Raw genomic sequence first — 16,671 nt, 5'->3', positions numbered from 1 at the left:
CTGTTCCTGTGAAGTTGAAATAGTGACATTTTGCAGCGCATTGAAGACTATGGCGAAAAGTGAAATATCCTCAAAGAAAACCCAGAATGAAGCATTCCAAGAAACTGCTCACTGACATGTACATTCATTTCAGAGAGTTAAAGCTAACACTACGTTGCCCTGTTTGGAAACTCTGTCTTTGAGGAATCTGTGAAGGGATATTAAGTGGAGCCCGGGGGGTTGTGGTGAGAAAGGAAACGTCTTCCGATGAAAACTGGAGAGAAGCTTTTTGAGCAACAGCTTTGTGATGTGTGTATTCATCTCATAGAATAAAATCATTCTTTTGATTGAGCAGTTTGAAATCACTGTCTCTGTGGAACCTGAGAAAAGATATTTGGGAATGCTCTTAAGAATATGCTGAAAAAGTAATCGCCTCATTTATAACACAGAAGGAAACTATCTGTGAAACTGCTCAAGGTCACATGAGATCCACTCACACAGTTAAGATTCTGTTTTCATTGAGCAGTATTCTAACACTCTTTTAGGTTAGTCAGCTAGGGGATACTCCGGAGCGCTTTGAGGCTTACAGTAAAAATGGAAATATCTTCAGATAGATACTTTAGAGAAGATTTACGAGGAGCTGCTTTGTGACGTGTGCATTCCACTCACAGAGTTATACTTTACTTCTCATAGAGGATTGGGGAATCTCGTTTGGAGAAAAAGCTACCAGGGAACATTCGAGAGTATATGGACAGCTATGGTGAAAAAGGAAATATCCTCAGACAGAAACTGGAAAGAAGCTTTCTGTGAAACTGGTTTTTGATAGATATGTCTATTCATCTCACATAGATAAAACTTTCTTTCTATTATGCAGTTTTGAAACTGCGTCATGGATGGATTCGTAAAGGGACATTCGGGAGCACACTCAGGCCTGTGGGGAAATAGGACATATCTTCAGATAAAGACTGGAAAGAAACACTCTGAGAAACTGCTTTGGGATGTGTGCATTCTACTCAGGGAGTCATACCTCTTTTCTCATAAGGCAGTGTTTGAACACTGTTCCTGTAAAACTGAAAAAATGATATTTTGCAGGGCATTGAAGACTATGACAAAAAGTGAAATATCCTGAAATGAAACCCAGAAAGAAGCGTACCAAAACACTGCTCTCTGACATGTGCTTTCATTTCAGACAGATAAAGCTTACACTACGTTGCCCAGTTTGGAGACTCTGTCTTTGAGGAATCTGTGAAGGGATATTACAGGGCGCCCAGATTCTTCTGGTGAGAAAGGAAACGTCTTCCGAAGAAAACTGGAGAGAAGATTTCAGAGCAACTGGTTTGTGATGTGTGTATTCATCTCATAGAGTTAAATCATTCTTTGTATTGAGCAGTTTGAAATCACTGATTCTATGGAACCTGAGAAAGGACATTTGAGAAGGCTCTTAAGAATTTGCTGAAAAAGAAAAACCCTCCAATAAAAACCGGAGGGAAACTTTCTGTGAAACTGCTCTAGGTCACGTGAAGTCCACTCGCACAGATAAGCTTCTGTTTTCATTAAGTAATATTCTAACACAGTTTTAGGTTAGTCAGCTGAGAGATACTCGTGAGCACTTTGAGGTTTGCGGTGAAAACGGAAATAACTTCAGATACAAACTGGAGAGAAGATTTCCGAGGAGCTGCTTTGTGACATGTGTATTCCACTCACAGAGTTACACTTTTCTTCTCATAGAGGATTGGGGAATTTCGTTTGAAGAAATCGCTACAAGTGGACATTCGGGAGTATATGGATGGCTATGGTGAAAAAGCAAATATCCTCAGACAAAAACTGGAAAGAAGCTTTCTGTAAAAATGATTTGTGATACATATATCTATATATCTCACATAGGTAAAACTCTCTTTCTATTACACCATTTTGAAACTGTGTCATGGACTGATTCGTGAAGGGACTTTCGGAAGGACATTCGGGCTTACGGTGAAAAAGGAGATATCTTCAGATTAAAACTGGAGGGAAGCATTCAGAGAAACTGCCTTGTGATGTGTGCATTACACTCATGGAGTTATATCTCTTTTCTCATAAGGCAGTGTATGAACACTCTTCCTGTAAAACTGAAAAAGTGATATTTTGCTGTGCATTGAAAACTATGGCGAAAAGTGAAATATCCTGAAATAAAAGCCAGAAAGAAGCGTTCCAAGAAACTGCTCTCTGACATGTGCATTCATTTCAGAGAGATAAAGTTACACTACGTTGCACAGTTTGGAAACTCTGTCTTTGAGGAATCTGTGAAGGGATATTAAGTGGCGCCCAGGAGCTTGTGGTGAGAAAGGAAACGTCTTCCGATGAAAACTGGAGAGAAACTTCAGGAGCAACTGCTTTGTGATGTGGGTATTCATCTCATAGAGTAAAATCATTCTTTGCATTGAGCAGTTTGAAATCACTGCTTCTGTTGGACCTGAGAAAGGACGTTTGGGACCGCTCTTAAGGATATGCTGAAAAAGAAATACCCTCCGATAAAAACCAGAAGGAAACTTTCTGTGAAACTACTCTAAGTCACGGGAATTCCACTCTCAACATTAAGCTTCTGTTTTTATTGAGCAGTATTCTAACACTGTTTTAGATGAGTCAGCTAAAGGATACTCGGGAGCAGTTTGAGGCTTGTGGTGAAAGCAGAAATACATTCAGATAAATAATGGAGAGAAGATTTCTGAGGAGCTACCCTGTGACATGTGCATTCCACTCACAGAATTATACTTTTCTACTAATAGAGAACTGGGTAATCCTGATTGGAGAAAGAGCTACCAGGGGACATTCGGGAGTATGTGTACAGATATGGTGAAAAAGGAAATATCCTCAGACAGAAACTGGAAAGAAGTTTCTGTGAAACTGCTTTGGGAAAGATATGTCTATTCATCTCACATAGATAAAACTTTCTTTCTATTATGCAGTTTTGAAACTGCATCATGGACGGATTCTCGAGGTACATCAGGGAGCACATTCAGGCCTGTTGGGAAACAGGAAATATCTTCAGATAAAAACTGGATAGAAGATTTCTGAGAAACTGCTTTGTGATGTGTGCATTCCACTCAGGGAGTTATACCTCTTTTCTCATAAGGCAGTGTTTGAACACTGTTCCTGTAAAACTGAAAAAGTGATATTTTGCAGCGCATTGAAGACTATGGTGAAAAGTGAAATATCCTGAAATAAAACCCAGAAAGAAGCATTCCAAGAAACTGCTCTCTGACGTGTGAATTCATTTCACAAAGTTAAAGCTTACACTACATTGCCCAGTCTGGAAACTCTGTCTTTGAGGAATCTGTGAGGTGATATTAAGTGGCATCTGGAGGCTTGTGGTGAGAAAGGAAATGCCTTCCGATGAAAACTGGAGAGAAGCATTCAGAGCAACTGCCTTGTGATGCATGCATTCATCTCATAGAGTTAAATCATCCCTAGGATTGAGCAGTTTGAAATCACTGCTTCTGTGGAACCTGAGAAAGGACGTATGGGAACGCTCTTAAGAATATGCTGAAAAAGAAATATCCTCCGATAAAAACCAGAAGGAAACTTTCTGTGAAACTACTCTAGGTCATGTGAATTCCACTCGCACAGTTAAGCTTCTGTTTACATTGAGCAGTATTCTAACACTGTTTTAGGTTAGTGAGCTAAGGGATACTCAGGATCCATTTGTGGCTGATGGTGAAAAGAGAAATATCTTCAGATAGAAACTGGAGAGAAGATTTCTGAGGAGCCTCTTTATGATGTGTACCTTCCACTCACAGAGTTATACGTCTCTTCTCATAGAGAATTGGGGAATCCCGTTTGGAGAAAAGGCTACCAAGGGACATTCGGGAGTATGTGGATGGCTATGTTGAAACCGGAATATCTACAGAAAAAAACTGGAAAGAAGCTTTCTGTGAAACTGCTTTGTGATAAATATGTCTATTCATTCACATACATAAAGCTTTCTTCCATTACGCCATTTTGAAACTACGTCATGGACGGACTCGCGAAGGGACATTGGGAAACACATTCAGGCCTGTGGGAAAATCGGAAATATCTTCAGATAAAAACTGGAGAGAAGCTTTCTGAGAAACTGCATAGTGATGTGTGCATTCCACTCAGGGAGTTATACATGTTTTCTCATAAGGCAGTGTTTGAACACTGTTCCTGTAAAACTGAAATAGTGATATTTTGTGGTGCACTTAAGGCTATGGTTTAAAGTGAATTATCCTGAAATAAAACCCAGAATGAAGCATTCCAAGAAACTGCACTCTGACGTGTGCATTCATTTCAGAGAGTTAAAGCTTACACTACGTTGCCCAGTTTGGAAACTCTGTCTTTGAGGAATCTGTGGAGGGATATTAAGTGGCACCCGAAGGCTAGTGCTGAGAAAGGAAACGTCTTCCAATGAAAACTGGAGAGAAGCGTTTGGAGCAACTGTTTTGTGATGTGTGTATTCATCTCAAAGAGTTAAATCACTCTTTGCATTGAGCAGTTTGAAATCACTATTTCTGTGAACCCTGAGAAAGTTCATTTGGGAATGCTCTTAAGAATATGCTGAAAAAGTAATACCCTCCAATAAAAACTATAAGGAAACTTTCTGTGAAACTGCTGTATCTCACGTGAATTCCACTCACACAGTTAAGCTTCTGTTTTCATTGATCAGTATTCTAAAGCCATTTTAGGTTAATCAATTAAGGGATACTCGGGAGCACTTTGAGGATTTCGGTGAAAAGGAAATATCTTCAGATAAATACTCGAGAGAAGATTTCCAAGGGGCTGCTTTGTGACATGTGCATTCCACTCACAGGGTTGTACTTTTCTTCTCATAGAGGATAGAGGCATCCTGTTTGAATTAAACGCTAACAGTGGACATTCAGGAGTATATGGACAGCTATGGTGAAAAAGAAAATATCCTCAGACAATAATTGGAAAAAAGCTTTCTGTGATACAGCTTTAGGATACATACATCTACTCATCTCACATAGATAAAACTGTCTTTCTATTACACAGCTTTGAAACTGCATCATGGACAGATTCACGAAGGGACTTTTGGGAGGACATTCAGGCTTACGGTGAAAAAAACTTTTGGAACAACTGATTTTTGATGTATGTATTCATCTCATAGAGTTAAATCATCCTTTGGATTGAGCAGTTTGAAGTCACTGCTTCTGTGGAACCTGAGAAAGGACGTTTGGGAACGCTCTTAAGAATGTGCTGAAAAAGAAATATCCTCCGATAAAAACCAGAAGAAAACTTTCTGTGAAGCTACTCTAAGTCATGTGAATTCCGCTTGCACAGTTAAGCTTCTGTTTTCATTGAGCAGTATTCTAACACTGTTTTAGGTTAGTGAGCTAAAGGATACTCGGGAACAGTTTGAGGCTTACGGTGAAAACGAAAATACATTCAGATAGATAATGGAGAGAAGATTTCTGAGGAGCTACTTTGTGACGTGTGCATTCCACTCACAGAGTTATACTTTTCCTCTCAGAGAACCGGGTAATCCCGATTGGAGAAAAAGCTACCAGGGGACATTCGGGAGTGTATGGATGGCTATGGTGAAAAAGGAAATATTCTCAGACAAAAACTGGAAAGAAGCTTCTGTGAAACCACTTTGGGATAGATATGTCTATTCATCTAACATAGTTAAAGTTTCTATTACACAGTTTTGAAACTGCATCATGGACAGATTCACGAAAGGACATTCGGGAGCACATTCAGGCCTGTGGGGAAATAGGAGATATCTTCATACAAAAACTGCAGAGAAGCTTTCTGAGAAACTGCTTTGTGATGTGTGCATTCGACTCAGGGAGTTATACTTCTTTTCTCTTTAGGCAGTATTTCAACACTGTTTCTGGAAAACTGAAAAAGTGATACTTGTCAGCGTATTGAAAACTATGGTGAAAACTGAAATATCCTGAAATAAAACCCAGAAAGAAGCATTCCAAGAAACTGCTCTCTGACGTGTGCATTCATTTCAGAGAGTTAAAGCCTACACTACATTGCACAGTTTGGAAACTCTCTCTTTGAGGAATCTGTGAAGGGATATTACGTGGCACATGGAGGCTTGTGGAGAGAAAGGACACGTCTTCCAATGGATACTGGAGAGAACCCTTTGGAGCAACTGCTTTGTGCTGTGTGTATTCATCTCATAGAGTAAAATCATTCTTTGGATTGAGCAGTTTGAAACCACTGTTTCTGTGGAACCTGAGAAAGGACATTTGGGAATGCTCTTAAGAATATGCTGAAAACGAAATACCCTCCCATAAAAACCAGAAGGTAACATTCTGTGAAACTGCTCTAGGTTACGTGATGTCCACTTGCACAGTTAAGATTCTGTTTTCATTTCACAGTATTATAACACTGCTTTAGGTTAGACAGCTAAGGGATACTCGGGAGTGATTTGAGACTTACGGTGAAAACGGAAATATCTTCAGATAGACACTGGAGAGAAGATTTCTGAGGAGTTGCTTTGTGACGTGTGCATTAAACTCACAAAGTTATGCTTTTCTTCTCATGAAGGCTTGGGAAATCTCATTTCTAGAAAAAGCTACCAGGGGACAGCTGGGGTTATTTGGACGGCTATGTTGAAAAAGGAAATACCCTTAGACAAAAACTGGAAAGAAGTTTTCTGTGAAAATGCTTTGTGACAGATATGTCTATTCATCTCACATAGATAAAACTTTCTTTCTTTTATGCAGTTTTGATACAGCGTCATGGATGGATTCACGAAGAGACATTCAGGAGCACATTCAGGCCCGTGGGCAAATAGGAAATATCTTCAGAAAAACTGGAGAGAAGTATTTTGAGAGACTGCTTTGTCATGTGTGCATTCCACTCAGAGAGTTTTACCTCTTTTCTTATAAGGAAGTGTTTGAACACTGTTCCTGTAAAACTGAAAAAGTGATATTTTGCAGCGCATTGAAGACTGTGGCGAAAAGTGAAATATCCTGAAATAAAACCCAAAAGAAGCTTTCCAAGAAACTGCTCTCTGATATGTGCATTCATTTCACAGAGTTAAATCTTACTGTACATTGCCCAGTTTGGAAACATTGTTTTTGAGGAACCTGCGAATGGTTATTAAGTGTCGCCCAGAGGCCTGTGGTGAGCAAGGAAATGTCTTCCTTTGAAAACTGGAGAAAAGCTTTCGGAGCAACTGCTTTGTAATGTGTGCATTCAAATCATAGAGTTAAATCATTCTTTGTATTGAACAGTTTGAAATCAGTGTTTCTTTGGAACCTGAGTAAAGCCATTTGGGAACGGTCTTTAGCATATGCTGAAAAAGAAATATGCGAAAAAAATACCCTCAGATAAAAACCAGAAGGAAGCTTTCTCTGAAACTCCTCTCGGTCATGTGAATTCCACTCACATAGTTAAGTTTTCCTTTTCATTGAGCAGTACTCTAACACTGTGTTTAGTCTGCAAAGTGATATTCAGGAACTCTTTGAGGCTTATGGTGAAAATGGAAATATCTCAGATAGAAACTGGAGAGAAAATTTCCGAGGAGCTGCTTTGCGACTTGTGCATTCCACCCTCAGGGTTACACCTTTTTCTCCAAGAGGATTGGGGAATACCTTTGGAGTAAAAGCTACCAAGGGACATTCGTGAGCATATGGATGGCTATGGTGAAAAAGGAAATATCCTCACACAAAAACTTGAATGAAAGTTTCTGTGAAACTGCTTTGTGATAGGTATGTTTATTCATCTCACATAGATAAAACTTTTTATATACTATGCAGTTTGGAAACTCTGTCAAGTTCGGATCCACGAAGGGACTTTCAGGAGTACATTCAGGCCTACATTGAAAAAGGAGATATCTTCAGATAAAAACTGGAGAAAAGATTTTTGAGAAACTGTTTGAGATGTGTGCATTTCACTCAGGGAGTTATACCTCTTTTCTCATAAGGCAGTGTTGGAACACTGTTCCTGTAAAACCGAAAAAGTGATATTTCATAGTGCATTGCAGACTATGGCGAAAAGTGAAATATCCTCAAATAAAACACAGAAAGAAGCATTCGAAAAAACTGCTCTCTGACATGTGCATTCATTTCAGAGAGTTAAAGCTTACTCTATATTTGCCAGTTTGGAAAGTCTGTCTTTGAGGATTCTGTGAAGGGATATTAAGTGGCGACCAGAGGCTTGTGGCTTTCTGTGAAACTGCTCTGTGTCGTCTTAATTCCTCTTTCTCAGTTAAGCCTCTCTTTTCATTGAGCAATTTTCTAACCCTGTTTATGGTTAACGTGTGAAGTGATATTCGGGAACAATTTGAGGCTTACGGTGAAAAAGAAAATATATTCAGACCGACACTGGCGAGAAGCTTTCCGAGGAACTGTTTTGTGATGTGTGCATTCCACTCACAGCGTTATACCTCTCTTCTCATACAGCATCTTGGAAACCCTTTTGCAGAAAAAAGTACCAAGTGATATTTAGGAGCATGTTGATGCCTATGGTGAAAAGGGAAATAGCCTCAGACAAAAACTGGAAAGAAGCATTCTATGAAACTGCATTGTGATATGTGTACTCATCTCGTATAGATAAAGCTTTCTTTACATTACACAGCTTGGAAACTCTGTCATGGACAGATGCACGAAGGGACATTCAGGAGCACATTCAGGACTATGGTGAAAAAGGAAATATCTTCAGATTAAAACTGGAAAGAATCTGTCTGTGAATCTGCTTTTTGCTATGTTTATTCATCTCACATAGATAAAGCTTTCTTTACATTACGCAGCTTGGAAACTCTTTCATGGATGGATCCGTGAAGGGATATTTGGGATCACATTTGGGCCTATGGTGAAAAAGGAATTATCGTTAGATAAAAACTGGATAGAAGCTTTCTGAGAAACTGCTTGGTAATGTGTGCATTCCACTCAGGGAGTTATACCTTTCTTCTCATAAGGCACTGTTTGAACACTTCCTGTAACACTAAAAAAGTGATATTCAGAGTCATTTGAAGACTATGGCAAAAAGCGAATTGTATCAAATAAAACCCAGAAAGAAGCATTCCAAGAAACTGTTCTCCGACATGTTCATTCATTTCACAGAGTTAAAACCTACTCTACATTTCCCAGGTTGGAAAGTCTGTCTTTGAGGATTCTGTGAAGAGATAAAAAGTGGTGACCGGAGACCTGTGGCGAGCAAAGAAATGTCTTCCGTTCAAAACTAGAGAGAAGCTTTCTGAGCAACTTTTTGTGATGTTTGTATGCATCTCAGAGAGTTAAATCATTCTTTGGATTGAGCAGTACGAAATCACTGTTTCTGTTGAATCTGAGGAAGGACATGAGGGAACGCTCTTAAGAAAATGGAGAAGAAATATCCTCCGATAAAAATCAGAAGGAAGCTTTCTGTGAAAATTTTATGTGTCGTGTGAATTCCTCTTGCTCAGTTTAGCTTCTCTGTTCAATGAGCACTTTTCTAACACTGTTTATGCTTAGCATGCAAAGGGATATTAGGGAGCACTTTGATGCTTATGGTGAAAAAGGAAATATGGTCAGATAGAAACTGGAGAGGAGCTTTCGGAGGAACAGCTTTGTGACGTGTGCATTCCACTTAGAGTGTTATACCTCTGTTCTCATACAGCATCGGGGAAATCCTTTTGAAGAAAAATGTACCAAGGGATATCTGGAATCATACTGACACCTATGGTGAGAAGATAAAGAGCCTCTGACAAATACTCTAAAGAAGCTTTCTGTGAAAGTACTCTTTGATAAGTGTATTCATCTCACATTGATAAAGCTTTCTATACACTACACAGCTTGAAAACTCTGTCATGGACGGATCTGCGAAGGGACATTCGGGAGCACATTCAGGACTATGGTGAAAAGTGAAATATCTTCAGATAAGAAATGGAGAGAAGTTTTCTGAGAAACTGCCTTGTGATATGTGCATTCCACTCAGGGAGTTATACCTCTTTTCTCATAAGGCAGTGTTTGAACCCTGTTCCTGTAAAACTGTAAAAGTAATTTTTCGGAGCGGATGTAAGACTATGGTGAAAAGTGAAATATCCTGAAATAGAAACCTGAAAGAAGCATTCCAAGAAACTGCTCTCTGATATGTGCATTCATTTCACAGAGGTAAAGCTTACTCTACATTGTCCAGTTTGGACATTCTGTCTTTGAGGAAGTTGTGAAGGGATATTTAGTGAAGCCTGAGGCCTGTGGTGAGGAAGGAATTATTTTTCGATGAAAACTGGAGAGAAGCTTTCTGAGCAGCAGCTTTGTGATGTGTGCATTCATCTCATAGAGATAAACCATTCTTTGGATTGAACAGTCTGAAATCACTGTTTCTGTGGAATCAGAGGAAGGACATGTGGGAATGCTCTTTAGAATATGCTGAAAAGGAAATACCTTCAGATAAATACCAGAAGGAAGCTTTCTGTGAAACTGCTATGTGTCCTGTGAATACCTCTCACTCAGTTAAGCTTCTGTGCTCCTCGTGCAGATTTCTAAAACTCTTTTAGTAGAGACAACTAAGGGATACTCGGGAGCACTTTGAGGTTTATGATGAAAACGGAAATATCTTCAGATAGAAACTGGAGAGAAGATTTCTGAGGAGCTACTTTGTGACGAGTGCATTCCACTCACAGAGTTTTTATTTTCTTCTCAGAGAGGATTGGGGAATCCCTTTTGGAGATCAAGCTACCAGGGGACATTCGGGAGTATATGGATGGCTATGATGAAAAAGGAAGTATCCTCAGACAAAAACTGGAAAGAAGCTTTCTGTGAAACTGCTTTGTGATAGATATGTTTATTCATCTCACATAGATAAATCTTTCTTTCTATTACACAGTTTTGAAAAGCCATCATGGATGGATTCCCAAAGGGACATTCAGGAGCACATTCTGGCCTAAAGTGAAATAGAAAATATCTTCAGATAAAGCCTGGAGAGAAGCTGTCTGTGAATCTGCTTTTTGCTATGTTTATTCATTTCACGTAGATAATGCTTTCTTTACATTATGCAGCTTGGACACTCCATCATGGACAGATCCGTGAAGGGCATTCGGGAGCACATTCAGGACTATGGAGAAAAGGGAAATATCTTCAGATAAAAACCAGAAGGATGCTTTCTGTGAAACTGCTCTGTATCGTGTGAATTTCTCTCACTCAGTTAAGCTTCTCTTTTCATTGACCAGTTTTTTAACACTCTTTATGTTTAGCGCACGAAGGGATATTCAGGAGCACTTTGAGACTTACAGTGAAAAAGGAAATATGTTCATGCAGAAACTGGAGAGGAGCTTTCTGAGAAACTGCTTTGTGATGTGTACATTTCACTCAGGGAGTTATACCTCTTTTCTCATAAGGTAGTATTTGAACACTGTTCCTGTAGAATGAAAAAGTGATATTTCAGAGCGCATTGAAGACTATGGTGAAAAGTGATGTATCCTCAAATGAAACTGAGAAAGAAGCATTCCAAGAAACTGTTCTCAGATATGTGCATTCATTTCACAGAGGTAAAGTTTATTCTACATTGACCAGTTTGGAAACTCTGTCTTTGAGAAATCTGCGAAAGGATATTAAGTGGCGCTTTCTTTACATTATGAAGTTTGGAATTACTGTCATGCAGGGATCCATAAAGGGACATTCGGGTACATATTCAGGATTATGGCGAAAAAGGAAATATCTTCAGATAAAAACTGGAAAGAAGCTTTCTGTGAATGATCTTTTTGCAACGTTTATTCATCTCACATAGACAAAGTTTTTTTTACATTACGTAGCTTGGAAACACTGTCATGGATGGATCCACGAACCTACATTCGGGAGTACCTTCAGGACTATGGTGAATAAGGAAATATCTAGAGATAAAAACTGGAGAGCAGCTTTCTGAGAAACTGCTTTGTGATATGTGCATTCCACTCAGGGAATTATACCTCTTTTCTCATAAGGCAATGTTTGAACAGTGTTCCTGTAAAACCGAAAAAGTGATATTTTGGAGTGCAATGAGGAGAATGGAGAAAAGTGAAATATCCGCAAATAAAACACAGAAAGAAGCGTTCTAAGAAACTACCCTCTGACAATGTGCATTCATTACACAGAGTTAAAGATTACACTATATTGCAGAGTTTGGAAACGCTGTCTTTGAGGAATCTGCCAAAGGATATTAAGTGGCGCCGAGAAGCCTGTGGTGAGCAAGGAAACATCTTTCGTTGAAAACTGGATAGAAGCTTTCTGAGCAACTGCTTTGTAAGTGTGTGTATTCATCTCATAGAGTTAAATCATTCTTCGGATTAAGCAGTTTGATATCACTGTTTCTCTGGAAACTGAGGAAGGACATTTTGGAAAGCTCTTTACAATATGGAGAAACAAATATCCTCACATAAAATCCAGAAGGAAGCTTTTTGTGAAACTGATATGTGTCATCTGAATTCTTTTTGCTCAGTTAAGCTTCTCTTTTCTTTGAGCAGTTTTCTAACTCTGTTTATGTTTAGCTTGAGAAAGGATTTTCAGGGGCCCTTTGAGACTCACAGTGAAAAAGGAAATATGTTCATATAGAAACTGGAGAGAAGCTTTCCAAGGAACTGCTTTGTGACGTACACATTTTACACACAGTGTTATACCTCTCTTTTCATAAAGGATTGGGAAATCCCTTTTGGAGAAAAAGATACCAAGGGACATTAAGGAGTATATGGACGGCTATGGTGGAAAAGGAAATATCCTCAGAGAAAAACTGGAAAGAAGCTTTTTGTGAATCTGCTTTTTGCTATGTTTATTCATCTCACATAGATAAAGTGTTTTTTACATTACTCACCTTGGAAACTCTGTTATGGACGGATCTGCAAAGGTATATTCGGGAGCACATTCATGACTATTTTGAAAATGGAAATATATTCAGATAAAAACTGGAGAGAAGCTTCCTGAGCAACTCTTTTGTGATGTTTGTATTCATCTCATAGAGTTAAATCATTCCTTGGATTGAGCAGTTTGAAATCACTGTTTCTGTGGAATCTGAGAAAGGATATTTGGGATCGCTCTTTAGAATATCCTGAAAAAGAAATAACTGCAGATAGAAATGAGAAGGAAGCTTTCTGTGAAAATACTCTGTGTCGCGTGAATTTCGTTCACAAAGTTAAGCTTCGCTTCTCATTGAGCAGTATTCTAACACTGTTATTTTTTAGTCTGCCAAGAGATATTCGGCAGCACTTTGAGGCTTATGGTGAAAAAGGAAATATCTTCAGATAGATACTGTAGAGAAGATTTATGTAGAGCCGCTTTGTGACATGCACATTCCACTCACAGAATTATACCTTTCTTCTTATAGAGGATTGTGGAATCCCTTTTGGTGAAAAAGCCACCAAGGGTCATTCGGGAGTATAGGGATGGCTATGGTGAAAAAGGAAATATCCTCACACAAAAAACGGAAAGATTTCTGTGAAACTGCTTTGTCATAGATACATTTATTGATCTCACAGAGATAAAACTTTCCTTATATAACACAGTTTGGAAACTCCGACATGGACGGATCCGCAAAGGCATGGTCGGGAGCACATTCAGGCCTACAGTGAAATAGGAGATATCTTCACATAAAAACTGAGCAGAAGCTTTCTGAGAAAGAGCTTTGTGATGTGTGCATTCCACACAGGGAGTTATACCTCTTTTCTCATAAGGCAGTGTTTGAACACTGTTCCTGTAAAACCGAAAAAGTAATAATTCCGAAGGCATGGAAGATTATGGCCAAAAGTGAAATAACCTGAAATAAATCCCAGAAAGAAGCATTCCAAGAAACTGCTCTCTGACATGTGCATTCATTTCAGAGAGTTAAAGCTTACTCTACATTTCCCATTTTGGAAAGTCTCTCTTTGAGGATTCTGCAAAGGGATATTAAGTGGCGACCAGAGGCCTGTGGCGAGCAAGGAAACGTCTTCCGTTGAAAACTGGAGAGAAGTTTTCTGAGCAACTGCTTTGTGATGTGTGTATTCATCTCACAGAGATAAATCATTCTTTGGATTCAGCAGTTTCAAATCACTCTTTGTGTGGAACCTGAGAAAGGACATTTGGGAATGTTCTTAAGAATATGCTGAAAAGTAAATACCCTCCGATAAAAACCAGAAGGAAGCTTTCTGTGAAACTTCTCTGTGTCCTGTGAATTCCACTCGCACAGTTAAGCTTCTGTTTTCATTGAGCAGTATTCTAACACTGTTTTAGTTTAGTCAGCTAAGGCATACCCTGGAGTGCGTTGAGGCTTATGGTGAAAATGGAAATACCTTCAGATAGAAACTGGAGAGAAGATTTCTGAAGAACTGCTTCATGACGTGTGCATTCCACTAACAGAGTTATACTTTTCTTCTCATAGAGGGTTTGGAAATGCCTTTTGAAGAAAAAGTTACCACGGAACATTCGGGAGTATATGGACAGCTATGGTGAAAAAGGAAATATCCTCAGACAAAAACTGGAAAGAAGCTTTCTGTGAAACTGCTTTGTGATAGACATATTTATTCATCTCACATAGATAAAACTTTCTTTCTATTATGCAGTTTTGAAACTCCGTCATGGACGGATTTGCGAAGGGACATTCAGGAGCATATTCAGGCCTATGGTGAAATAGGAAATATCTTCAGAAAAAAAATTGGGGAGAAGCTTTTTGAGAAACCGCTTTGTGATGTGTGTATTCCCCTCAGGGAGTTTTACGTCTTTTCTCATAAGGCAGTTGTTGAACACTGTTCCTGTATAACCGAAAATGTGATATTTCGGAGTGCTTTAATAACTATGGCCAAAAGTGAACTATTCTCAAATAAATCCCAGAAAGAAGCGTTCCAAGAAAATGCTCTCTGACATGTGCATTCATTTCACAGAGATAAAGCTTACCGTACATTGCCAACTTTGGAAAATCTGTCTTTGAGGAACCTGTGAAGGGATATGAAGTGGTGCCCAGAGGCTTGTGGTGAGCAAGGTAACGAATTCCAATGAAAACTGGAGAGAAGCTTTCTGAACAACTGCTTTGTGATATATGTATTCATCTCATAGAGTTAAACCATTCATTGGATTGAGCAATTTGAAATCATTGTTTTCGTGGAATCTGAGGAAGGGCATTTGGGAACTCTCCTTAGAATATGGAGAAAGAAATATCTTCAGGTAAAATACAGATGGAAGCTTTCTGTGAAACTGCTATGTGTCATCTTAATTCCTCTTTCTCAGTTAAACCTCGCTTTTCTTTGAGCAGTTTTCTAACCATGTTTATGTTTAGCATGTGAAGGGATATTCGGGATTGCTTTGAGGCTTTCAGTGAAAAAGGAATTATGTTCAGACCGAAACTGGAGAGAAACTTTACAAGGAACTGCTTTGTGACGTGTGCATTCCACTCACGGTGTTATACCTCTCTTCTCATGCAGCATGGGGGAAACCCTTTTGGAGCACCAGTACCAAGGCATGTTGATGCCTATGATGAAAAGGAAAATAGCCTCAGACAAGAACTGGAAAGAAGCGTTCTATGAAACTGCTCTTTGATATATGTATTCATCTCACATAGATAAAGGTTTCTTTACATTATGCAGCTTGGAAACTATGTCATGTATGGATCGATGAAGGGACATTCGGGAGCACATTTGAAACTATGGTGAAAAAGGAAATATCTTCCAATAAAAACTGGAAAGAATCTGTCTGTGAATCTGCTTTTTGCTATGTTTATTCATTTCACATAGATAACTGCTCTCGCTCAGCTAAGCATCTCTTTTCATTGAACAGTTTTCTAACCCAGTTTATGTTTAGCGTGTGATGGGATATTCGGGAGCGTTTTGAGGCTTATGGTGGAAAAGGAATTATGTTCAGACCGAAACTGGAGAGAAGCTTTCCGAGGAACTGCTTTGTGACGTGTGCATTCCACTCACAGTGTTTTACCTCTCTTCTCATACAGCATAGGGGAAACCCTTTTGGAGTAAAAGGTACCAAGTGATATTCAGGAGCATGTTGATGCCTATGGTGAAAAGGAAAATAATCTCTGACAAAAACAGGAAAGAAGCTTTCTCTGAAGCTGCTCTGTGATATGTGTATTCATCTCACATAGATAAAGCTTCCTTTACATTATGCAGCTTGGAAACTCTGTCATGGATGGATCCATGAAAGTACATTAGGGAACACATTCAGGACTATGGTGAAATAGGAAATATCTTCAGATAAAAAATGGAAAGAAGATTTCTGTGAATCTGCTTTTTGTTATGTTTATTTATCTCATGATGATAAAGCTAGATTTCCATACGCAGCATGGAAACTCTGTCATGGATGGATCTGCAAAGCAATACTCAGGAGGCAATTCAGGACTATGGTGAAACAGACAATCTCTTCAGATAAAAACTGGAGAGAAGTTTTCTGAGAAACTGCTTTGTGATGTGTGCATTCCACTCAGGGAGTTATACCTCTTTCCTCATAAGGCAGTGTTTGAACACTGTTCATGTAAAACTGAAAAAGTGATATTTCGGAGCGCTTTGAACACTATGGCAAAATGTGAAATGTCCTCAAATAGTACCCAGAAAGAAGAGTTCCAAGAAACTCCTCTCTGATATGTGCATTCATTTAACAGAGTTAAAGCTTACTCTACATTTCCCAGTTTGGAAACTCTGTCTTTGAGGAATATGCGAAGGGATATTAAGTGGCGACCAGAGGCCTGTGGTGAGCAAGGAAGTGTCTTCCATTGAAAACTGGAGAAAAAATTTCTGAGCAACAGTTTTATGATGTGTTTATTCATCTCATAAAGTTACATCATTCTTTGAAT

This window comes from Macaca fascicularis, chromosome 3 (assembly GCF_037993035.2).
Source record: "Macaca fascicularis isolate 582-1 chromosome 3, T2T-MFA8v1.1".
Lineage (NCBI taxonomy): Eukaryota > Metazoa > Chordata > Mammalia > Primates > Cercopithecidae > Macaca > Macaca fascicularis.
This window is presented reverse-complemented; position numbering follows the sequence as displayed.